Consider the following 12,413-nt stretch of genomic DNA (forward strand, 5'->3'; position numbering starts at 1 on the left):
AACCAAAGTCAAAGACACTAAATAAATAAAAAAACATAAAAAAATAAAAATAAAACACAGCGGTGGTGTTACAGCGGCATGGAGCGACTTTACGGAAAAAATAGGATCAAAGAAATTAACCTGCAAGATGATATATGGGTAAAATTTAGGGGCCTGATGTACATCGTCCCTCAACTTTTCGTCGGTAGAGATATTTTTTTTTTCTTTTTGGGTCGGTTTTCGTATTTTGCTACCGTTGAAAAAAATATTACGTTACCCATATTTATTAAAAGCTCTACCAATTTGAAAGTTCAAACCAAATAAAACACAAACATAGTTTATAGCTCAAATCAAATATAAACCATTAACCTTTTTTTTTTGTTGTTTGAACAAGATCAAACATAAACAGGCTCAATAGAATCATCATTTTTTAAAAGTTTAAATCAAATAAGACCAAACAAAGTTTATAGCCCAAAGCAAATAAAAACGATTAACCTTTTATTCTTTTGTTTGAGCTAGAAATATCATACAAAAATAGGCTCAACAAAATCATCATTTTGAGATTGAAGTTTTTAATACAATTTTGGATATGCAAAATCAAGAAGTTCTAGTTTGTCAGAAAATACGTTTGGTTTAAAGCTATGAGATTTGTACTGTAAATTTGACATATTTAAGATAGTTGCATTTTCGGAGATGTATCCGAATGATTTTAGTAAGGAAGAAAGAGGGTGTATTTCGGCTGATCGTACAACCTTTTATCACACTTTAAAGGAAGATGATAAAATTCAAAATTGGGTGGAATGTGTGACCTTGCTGGTGTAATGATGGAAACCGGAAAGCACACCATTTTTCCTTAGTTTACCGAATATTGAAACTAGCGTTGGTTTTACCGATTGCAACCCCAACCGTTGAAATATGCTTTTGTAAAACTTGGTGCAATACCAACTTGAAGGACCCGAATGGTTAATACGAAAAGTACAAGGGTGGTACGGAAGATCTCAAGGGGCGGTTTGGTGGAGATCCAAAGTTTAGGGACCAAATTGAATAACTTGGTGTCATAATTATCTTTTATTTATTATTAAATAAAGTAGAAGTTTAGTTTGATTGTGTTTCCTAGTTTAAGTAGGATTACAATTGTGGGTGTTATATAAACCGATCAAGAGTTTTATTTCGTAGAGTAGAGAGAGTCGAAAGTATTTTGTTCTTGTTTTCTATTAATGAATAGAGTCGCATAAACGTTTTATGCAATATCGTGTTTGGTGTTCTTGATTCATTTGTGTAAGGTTTAACAAGTGGTATCAGAGCCTAGGGCTCGTACCGGGAAGCGGTTTGAAGATCGAGGCAGCCTCCGCCGGCGAGTGTGTCCGTCGGTGGAGGGCACGCGTGAAGAAAGGCTTGGGTCGCAACTAGATAGCAAAGCAACGGTAGACAAAGACTCTGAGTTGTTTCGGGTCGACCGTTGTCGAGCGGGGTTGTCGTTTGGGACGACATGGGTGACCAGCATATATATATTGGTTGGCTAATGGCTCATGTCTAGAAGTTTATCATGAAGCAATAGCATGTGTGTCCAATCTAAAAGATTTTTCCATTCGTTGGTTTTTTGTTTGCTAAAAAAAATAATAAAGTTGAAGTTGTTTATCAAAACAAGATTATTGTGTGGATAATTCATAAATTGAGAAGCCATCTTTCTTGTATCTTCTTGTTCGTACAGAAGAAGAATAGTAAAATACCATGGGTTGGTTTATTTACCTTGGTTAATTAAAACAGTAGCTTGCAGCCAAATATTTATATATTTCGATTGAAAGAGTTGAACTATTGCAAGTGTGTGTTCTAGTTTAATTTTCTTTTTCGTTCGGAACCGATCGCGGTAAGTTTCCAGTCAAAGGTGTGTCCAGGTTCCGATTGAGGTAGGTTTTCAATTGAGGTATGTTTCCGATCGAAGATGTGTTTGATGATCAAAGTACAAAAAAGGCTATAAGGTGCGGTCATTTTTGCTAAAAAGTGCGGGTCTATGACCGCACCAAATAGCAGCGAACCTTTTGATATTTACAACAGCACCTTTTGCTTATTTGTTAACATATCTAAAGAGGTGGGTTTGGGTGGGTTTGAAGACCGCACCTTTTGCCTCCATCATACAACTATACATGAGCATATTTTGCCTACATATATATTTATTTATTTTTAATTTTTAGAAAACAAAATATATCAGACCAAAAAAATTTCCAGGAAAACACAATGAAAATATACAAAAGCCTTCAAATATACAAAAAGGCTTCATTGTTTACATATATATGCGTTTAAAAATAAAAACAATATACGATAGCTTCCAGAACCAACATCTTCATTCTTGCAACCCGAACCGACATCTTCATTCTTGCAACCCGAACCGACATCTTCATTCTTGCAACCCGAACCAACGTCCTCATTCTCGCAAATCGAACCAACCGCTTAATTCTTACAACCTGATCCGTAAAAAACAACCACCTAACAAAACATAATGTTGAATTACTAAAATGAAGCTAAAAAATATATGCAAGTATGTCCAACAAAAAAAAAAGTAGCGTTCGTGTTTGTTATCAACATAAGCGAACGACCCCCAAGCGTAAATGAACGAACATAAATGAATTATAACGGTTTTTGTTCATTTATAGTTGTATAAAGTTAAGGCACTATATTACCTATTTAACATGTTAATGCACAGTTACCAACACCATTAAGCAAATCAAACATAACCGGTAGATGCGCGAGACATTTTTAAAGAAAGAATGAAATATTACCAAACTCATAAGAGAAAATGTTATATTAATGTGTTTAAATATGGACTATGGTATGCACTTGCTAAGTTGCAAGTCAAATCTAATTAGGGATGATATTTTAAACTCACCAATCTATATGCAGAACCCTGCCAAGCTATGAATTGTGCGAGTGTAATCCTTTCTGTTGTTGTCTTGTTTTTGACCCAACTGCAGTCACCGTTGATGTAGTAAACCTAATTGTAGAAAAAGATAAACAAAAACCAACGATGTTATTAAGGTTATTATGAAAAGGATGCGAAGGATCTTAAAATCCTCCAAATTTGACCTAACGCACAAATAATAAATGCAGTGTCATGAGCGTCTTTTTAGAATGCCAGTAACTCGATTTGTGATCTAAGGTTAAGATTCAAACAGAAAACAAAATCAAACAAAGCTGATCGTACCTAGAAAACCACCATGAATTGTTGTCTTCAGAAACCCATGCTTGCTGGCAGCGGAACCCATGGCATTATCTAGATAACTCCAATGAAACTGTTTATATGAACTAACCTATGAATGTTAATTATCTCTACAACTGTAACAAAAACAAAGAAATCCATATAATCAAAATTTGATTAATAAAATCTATTGTTGAAGCAATTTACCTAAAACACTAAGTATACAAGTTCACTTTGGTTTCAACATTTTTGATAATACAGATTGTACTATGCAAAATGACAATGTAAATAGTTATAACCATAGCTTCTTTCAATACATGTTTCACCTTATCACTTAGCTTTCAGCAATTTTGATTACATAGTGCAAAATCCGAAACATAGTTTTAATTTTACCATTGTCCTGAATCTAAAACCACAGATAATACATCAAATGAAACTAGGATTCTACAACCAGATAAGAAATTAATATTAACACAAACATTTTATCAAACACCTAACATGCGACATGAAATAAAAAATAAACACAAGTCCACTTAAGATAACATCGAGTGAGAGCACAAAGAATACATCCGTAATTGTTCCAGAATGGTACCTTCCACCGTCGGACCCACGGCATCGGTTGTGCTTCCCTTCCTCCGTCATCTGTGGAACCAAATCATGTCACAATATCCAGATTTGAAACCCGCTGCAATAATTTGATAACAAAAACAAGATCTAAAGGAATAAGAGAGAGAGGGAACTAACTGTGATAGTCGGCGACGTGGAGAAATTGGGGGATTTTAGTGAATGAAGGGGAGAACTATGAAGGGAAAGAAAAACTAGGTGAAATATTTTGGGGGAACACAAAAGGTCAAAAGGTGCGTGGGTATTAGGGGACTTACAAAGCTGCGGTTGTGGGATTAGACCGCATCTTTTACATTTATGCATTCGCATCTTTTGCCCACTTATCTTGAACGAGTTGTGACTTGTTTGTCGAGTTAGTGATTGAATCACACGAAGTTACAGGAAGCAAGGGCCGACTTTTTTTTTTGTTCATTTAAAACAGAGCCCGATCAAAATTTGTAAGGGTCCATATTCGATCGCGGTAAGGGTCCAATAAAAGGTTTGGATGGCCTGATTCACAATGGTCATGGCTCAAAGGTGACGGTGAAGGGCAACTAGGTGAACATGGGCTGCATGATAATGTGGGTTTTAAAGTGGTGAAACCTTTTCAATGGCAAGTTGGTGTTGAAGAATTATTTTGTTTGTCAAATAATATTCTAGTTCATGTTCTTTGTTTTCATTAGTCGAATAAAGGTGAAAAGCTTTCAAACAACCGTTAGTCGCGTTTGTGTTTTGTTATTGATCGCCGCTTGAAAATCGTAACGTCCCCGATATAACAGAGTACAACGAGGTTGTGTGTCAACTTGGTTTTGGTGTTCATCGAGTTGAAGGTTTCAGTGATGATGTGCCATTACCGTATGTCGGAATAGTAAAATTTCTGTGTGTCGAGCAATGAAGTTGTGCCATGATCGTGCGTCGGCATGGTTAAATCTCCGTGTGTCGGGATGATAAAATCTCCCTGTGAGGGGTAGTTTTGTGGGTTGGATCAATGACCCAATAGTCCTGAGTGCTAGCGTTGTTGGGCTGTCTAAACGAGACAACAACATCGGATGTTCGGGTTTGCTTTCATGACGAAATCATGAGTACGGAGCTGCAACAATTCGAGGTGTTTGGATGTTGCTAGGAAACTATTACGATGCTGGAACCAGTGGTCAAACGGTACCAAATAGTAGTGGTTTTGGGTTGCCAATTATAACCATCAATGGGATATCACTTTCGGTAAGACCGAGTGTGATATCGGGGCTGAATTGGCATGTACGAGTTGTGTGTTCGAAGGTGAGCGTCAAAGATGATTTAGGCAGCATGCGATAAGTGCTGTTTGGATGTGAGATAAGTCCATCTCAGAGGTAGTGGTTCATAACCAAAGACCGAGGCGACCCAACCGAGTATAACCGAGTTCGAGAATATTCTTGCCGGACAAGAAGCCTTAGCAAAACAGTTAGCCGGTGTGTCGATTAAAACCAGAGCGAAGCCTTGTATGTCGGAAGAAAGGAGAAGCATCGGTTTAGTAAAAATCATAACCGTAATTGTGAGAAAGGCAAGGGTAAATATTGGAAGAATGAGAAACGTGACCAACCCAAGAAGAGTAACTAGAACCAGAAGGGTCGGGTTGACAACTTTGAAGAAGATTCATCGGACGAAGAGAACCGAGACAAGGAATCAAGGTGCCAACCAAAGCAGTTTCCGTTTAGGTGCCATAAGTGTGAACAAAAAGGGCAAATGGAAAAATACTGTCGAGAACCTAAGGAGGAAGGTAATGCAGCTGTTGTTAGAGAAGAACAACCGTGGGATGTGGAGGCTAATATGGCCGAGGTTCAAGGAAAATACACAGATGACACCGAATTCAAACAGAACTTGGTAGATGAATGGTTTGAAAAAGGCTCCTGTTGGTGGACAAGTCAGGAAGTAATGCCAGAGTCGAATCCGTTAAAGGTAACTGTGGAATCATCTATTGTTATTCTAGAATCTATATGATGAGGAAATTGTGGTGGAAGGAGAAATTACGGTTGATCAAAACGTAACCGTGACGGTAACCGAACAAGACGAGAGAGAAACCGTGTTGGAAGAAGTGCATGAAGAGGTAGCTCCGTCTCATGTTACGGGTTGTCATGATGGAATAGAAGAAGTTGAATATCAACAAACCAACAAAGTTGACGTTGGAGTTTGCATGAGGTTCATGCAAAGTTCGGGTGATCCGAATGAACGAATGAATGAAGAAGTTGAGTTCGAGAGGGAGCATGCATCAAGTGAAGATGGACGAATTGCTTTAAGTACCATGATAGTTGTCATGAAGTTGAGAAAGCAAAAGTTGTTTCCCATATGAAAACGGGTGATGCAGTTCTAAACAGTGGTAATCTCGAAACTAGCTCATTTGTGATCGGGAAAAAGAATCCTAAAGGTAGTGTTATGAAGTCGAATCCAAGGATCAAGCTCAAAGAGGTGCGAGCATTAAAAGGTGTGAATGATCTTGGAGGAACAATGAAAGTTGGTATTGAAAGGGAGTGTAAAACTTGGTGCAATACCAACTTGAAGGACCCGAATGGTTAATACGAAAAGTACTAAGGTGGTACGGAAAATCTCAAGGGACGGTTTGGTGGAGATCCAAAGTTTAGGGACCAAATTGAATAACTTGGTGTCATAATTATCTTTTATTTATTATTAAATAAAGTAGAAGTCTAGTTTGATTGTGTTTCCTATTTTGAGTAGGATTACAATTGTGGGTGTTATATAAACCCATCAAGAGTTTTATTTTGTAGAGTAGAGAGAGTCGAAAGTATTTTGTTCTTGTTTTCTATTAATGAATAGAGTCGCATAAACGTTTTATGCAATATCGTGTTTGGTGTTCTTGATTCACTTGTCTAAGGTTTAACAGTTTTTTCTAAAATGAAGCTTATCAATACGGGTTTGCGCAAGCGAATGAGTGATGAGTCTTCGAGCAATGCTTTAATTTTTGTGGTCGAAAGAGAACATTTAATAAAGTAAAAAAAGAGGGTGTAATGAATCGATTTCAAGCTTTCAAAAACCGAAGAAGAAAAATTGCACTTCATGTGTTTAAATATATTTATTATCGTTTTTATATTTTTGTTTCGTTTACATTGTATGAAATATGATAAAAATAAAATAAAATGAAAATTGAACGTTACGTGTGAAATTTATGTTTAGATCCACCACTCATAAAATTGATATTCTAAGTTATTAGACAATCGTATTAGCCGCTTGGAGATGGATTGCAAAGTGGTGCGCGCTATAACTTTTGCAAAGTGGAAGCATTATTTTCCTTTGTGGCAGCTTGATATATATTTAATTGAATCGATATTCAAAGTTCATATGGGCACACAATGATTTAATACGGTGGCAGTGGACGACGGAGTTTGAGTTGATACGAAGCTTTATTAGAAACGAAAAACATGAAAATAGAAAAGAAACCAATTAGAAAACAAAGGCAGGACGGGGCGGTGGCGGGACCGCCCTGTTTAGGGTTTAAACTTGATGGCAAAGGCTGGGGTTTTTATTTTTGCGATACGCTGCCGAGAATGTATTGAGCCTAGGCTGGCTGTGATACCAAGTTAGACAATGGTAAATACCGGGTTGTCTCTTTCATAACAATAATACATTACAATTTATAGAGAATAATATGCAAATTCTGAGACGTGACCCCCAGCCAGTAAATGGTATGAATTTGTTTTTGAGGTGTAATAGTTTTGTAGCCCTCCAGTGCCATGTCACCTTTTTTTATTATTTTATTTTTGTAATTAAAGTAAATAAACAAAAACCATTTAAGTTATTAAAATTTATTAAATTAACTAAATAAAAGAAAGATAAAATATAATCAAAATAAAAAAACACACCAAAAAATAAAATAAAAAATAAATATAAAAATACTAATCTTGGTCTTCGTCCTCGTCTTCATTCTCCTCCTCGTCTTCGTATTCGTCCTCTACTTCAACGGGACGATTATCGCACACGTGTTGAACCAAATCCGTCTTAAGTTAGTTATGTATCTCACTTGATGTGAGCTCGTGAAGGTTTTGCGTTCGTTGCTCTGCGGTTGGTGGAGGAAACTGTTCTGGAACGCTTCTTGGTATATAGTGTTGGCACATTGCTTTGCCAGTGTCTTCTAAAATCATACTATGCAATACGATACACGTATACATGGCATTGCTCATTTTTGCCATCGTCCATACACGACATGGGTTTTTCACATAATTCCAACGTTTTTTTAGAACCCTGAAACATCTCTCAATATCCTTTCGCGCTGACTCTTGCTTTTTCTTAAAGTATTCTCTTTTTTCTTCGATCAGGTCGTGAAACGTTTTGACGATGATCGAGTACTCTGGATATATCCCATCTCCCAAATAGTATCCGCGACGATATATGGTGTCGTTGGAATAAAACGGTAAGACCGGTATGCGTCGGCTGATGTAATACTCTAGCACAGCGGATGAGTTGAGAACGTTTATGTCGATGTTGAAACCGACAGAGCCAAAGTAGGCTGACCATATCCAGAGGTCGTGTGAAAAAATTGCTTGAAGATTAACCGTTGGCACTCCATGGTCACCACGAGTGTATTGACCGCATAGTGTATTGACCTCATCATGCGGTTGGAAAGTTGCCCCACTGCCAATGCATGCAATATATACTCCCGATCATGCCGGGAAAAGAATATTTGTTTTCGTGTACATCGTATACGCGAGTCAGGTCGTTTGAAGTTGGAATCCTCAGATAACGACCAGCGTATAATTGTATTCATCCTATACAAATAAATTATTAAAAAATATTTATATTATAAACAGTAATTAATGTAAAAAATTTAAATTTTACCGATGCAAAAATTCTCCAATGCGTCTCGCGTCGTTTTCTCAGCCATCTTTAAATACTCGTCGTTGATGTCGGTCGTATTGCCGTATGCGAGGATGCGTAGCGCCGAAGTACACTTTTGGAAGGCGGTGAATCCTAAATATCCTCTCGCGTCGGGTTTTGTTGAAAATACGTATACTCTCGCTCCAAATCTCCCACGATGCGTAAGAATAAACGGTTAGACATCCGAAAACGAAGTTGAAACATAGCGTCGTTATATGTAGGTGTGTCGTTGAAGTAGTCCTTCATCAAACGAGCTTTCGCTTCGGTACGATCCCGCACTATCGTAGAGCCAGACACTATCATATTGGCGACGACCCTCATTTTGTTTATGGCATCTTTTGTCTCCTCAAACACTCGCTGTTGTACTTGACAAATTCTCTGACTCTCCTTAATTACTTGATCCCAAATTTCGGAAGAGTTCGGGGTATCCGGGGAATTCATTTTGAGATAGAATGAAATGAAAATGTGAAGAAATATGAAATGGTGAAAATGGTTGAATTAGTTTGGTATTTGTGTTTGAGTTTGTGTATGATATGGTGAAAAATAGGTTGAATTGGTTTGGTATTTATATTAAGTTTTAATTTATTTATTTTTTAAATTATGACCGTTCAACGGTCAAAAACATTTAAATATTATTTTTTTTAAACAAACAGGCGACAAAAGGTTCTCGCCCACCCCACAATTATCACCCCACATTTCGCCGGGGGGTGGGGTGTTGTAGCCCCTATCGCCCACTTGTTACCAAGTACACTTAGTCTTATGGTCTTGTTTTTAATTTAAATCATTATCGACAGAAGTAGTTGGAGGGCGGCACAGACGGAGAGAGTTGGGGTATCCAAGTAGTTGAAACATCATGGACGTGGATGATGACAGCAACTTGATTCCATTTATATTATGTAGTCGGACCACGTATTCGTTGTTATCGCATTGATTTAGGTTTTTGTAATTTTTTTTTTCACTTTGAAATTCGTTTCTTGAGGTTCTTTGATAAAGCTTCATTAATTTCCGTTTAAATTGTCTGTTTGATGAAGGTAACATGATACGTTTTATCTTTATTATTGATTGCATTTTGACACAACTAGGATGGTTTTTTACGAAATGCAGAATTTTTCCGAGTTGATAATCCAGAAATGATGGTGTGATACCCAACACTTTTAGGTTAACTACGTTAATTGAACTTTGTTATCTCTGTTAACTCGATCCGTTGGGAAACACACATGCATCTCACGTGTCACGTGAGCATACACACATGAGTCTGTCCGCGTATATTGGTGGTCTAACAAGAATAACACAAATAATAAAAGTAATATATATATATATATACATATATATATATATATACATATATATACATATATATGTATATATATATACATATATATATACATATATATACATATGTATTTATATGTATATACATATATGTATATACATATATGTATATATATATATATATACATATATGTATATACATATATGTACATATATGTATATATGTATATATGTATATATACATATATATGTACATATATACATATATGTATATTATATATACATATATATGTATACATATATATGTATATGTACATATATACATATATATGTATATATGTACATATACATATATATGTATACATATAAATACATATATACATATATGTATATATATGTATATATGTATATATACATATATATGTACATATATATATATATGATATATATACATATATATATGTATATGTACATATATACATATATATGTATATATGTACATATACATATATATGTATACATATAAATACATATTATGTACATATATGTATATATGTATATATGTATATATACATATATATGTACATATATACATATATGTATATTATATATACATATATATGTATACATATATATGTATATGTACATATATACATATATATGTATATATGTACATATACATATATATGTATACATATAAATACATATATACATATATGTATATATATGTATATATGTATATATACATATATATGTACATATATATATATATGATATATATACATATATATATGTATATGTACATATATACATATATATGTATATATGTACATATACATATATATGTATACATATACATATATATGTATACATATATATGTATATGTACATATATACATATATATGTATATATGTACATATACATATATATGTATACATATAAATACATATATACATATATGTATATATATGTATATATGTATATATACATATATATGTACATATATATATATATGATATATATACATATATATATATATATATAAATACATGTATTTATATGTATATACATATATGTATATGTATATATGTATTTATATGTATATACATATATGTATATATATATACATATATATATATACATATATGTATATACATATAAATACATATATACATATATGTATATATATGTATATATGTATATATACATATATATGTACATATATATATATATGATATATATACATATATACATATATATATGTATATATATCATATATATATATATGTACATATATATGTATATATACATATATACATATATATACATATATGTATATATGTATTTATATGTATATACATATATGTATATATATATATGTATATATATATACATATAAATACATATATACATATACATATATGTATATACATATAAATACATATATACATATATGTATATATATGTATATATATATACATATATATGAATAATAAATTTATAATTTATTTTTATTATAAATTTATACTTAAAAATTTCACATAAAAATTTCTACTATTTTTAAAAATTCCATGTTTAAGAAGAATTTCTACTATTTACAGAGAATATGATTTAGGAGAAAAGAAAATAAAATCTATTTTCCCTCCTCAAACAGGTTTTAAAATTGAAAAAGAAAAGGTAACAATGTATTACCAAGCTTTTCAAAAATTACTGGAAGGTGATACTTTACCAGTAACAATTTTTCACCTAAATAAATTATTTAAACATATAAATTATACAAATTTATGTTTAATTATATTAGGAGAACAACTAGGTTCTATCCAAGAAAAAATTGAGGAAATAACCTCTTTAATAAAAAATAAAAAGGTTTTTGAAACAGGAGAAGCCATAGCCGTTCCAGCTATTCAACCCCCTCCTGAAATAAGAGATTTTAAATTAAAATCTAATTCTGAAATATCTAAATTATTAGAAACTAAATTAGAATTTATTTCAGAAAAAATGAAAGGTTTAAATATAAATACTCTTTCAAAAGAATTTTCTAAATCCACAAATAAAGAAAATTATAAAGAACAAATAAACTTAGAAATTGCTAAGTTACAGAATAAATATGCTAATAAACCTAGCATGAATAAATATTATTATGATAGACCAACTCCTCAAGATGTCTTAATAGAAGAACAGGAGTACATAATAAATAATTCTTATAATGGGAAGAACATCTATGAATGGAATATAGATGGTCAAACTGACACCCAAATAGCTAATACTATACATCGAATGATGATGTATTCTACGATATGTAAAGCAAATGGAAATACAGATGGATCTATTGCGAAAATGATAGTAGCAGGATTTACTGGTCAATTAAAAGGATGGTGGGATAATTATTTAACCCTCCAAGATAGAGAACAAATTTACTCTTCTGTAAAAGAAGAAAATGATATTAGTCAAGAAAATAGTGTGTATATTCTTGCTATCAATATAATGGAACATTTCACAGGCAGA

The 12,413-nt window shown here is 33.3% G+C and overlaps 2 long non-coding RNA genes across 2 annotated transcripts; both read right to left on the bottom strand.

The window, feature by feature from the left end:
* Positions 1-2,221: 2,221 nt before the first annotated feature.
* Positions 2,222-2,906, bottom strand: LOC143532623 (uncharacterized). Its single transcript, XR_013135208.1, has 2 exons — positions 2,864-2,906; positions 2,222-2,441 (listed from the first exon to the last, which is right to left on the bottom strand). It is a non-coding gene; the product is annotated as an uncharacterized LOC143532623 (long non-coding RNA).
* On the bottom strand, positions 2,897-4,011 carry LOC143532619 (uncharacterized). The gene is made up of 4 exons (XR_013135207.1): positions 3,917-4,011; positions 3,765-3,857; positions 3,179-3,309; positions 2,897-2,968 (listed from the first exon to the last, which is right to left on the bottom strand). It is a non-coding gene; the product is annotated as an uncharacterized LOC143532619 (long non-coding RNA).
* Between the last annotated feature and the right edge of the window lie 8,402 nt (positions 4,012-12,413).

The sequence above is a fragment of the Bidens hawaiensis genome, unplaced genomic scaffold (assembly GCF_021521415.1).
Source record: "Bidens hawaiensis isolate Kalapana, Puna unplaced genomic scaffold, B.hawaiensis_p1.1 tig00000702_1, whole genome shotgun sequence".
NCBI classification, from domain to species: Eukaryota; Viridiplantae; Streptophyta; class Magnoliopsida; order Asterales; family Asteraceae; genus Bidens; species Bidens hawaiensis.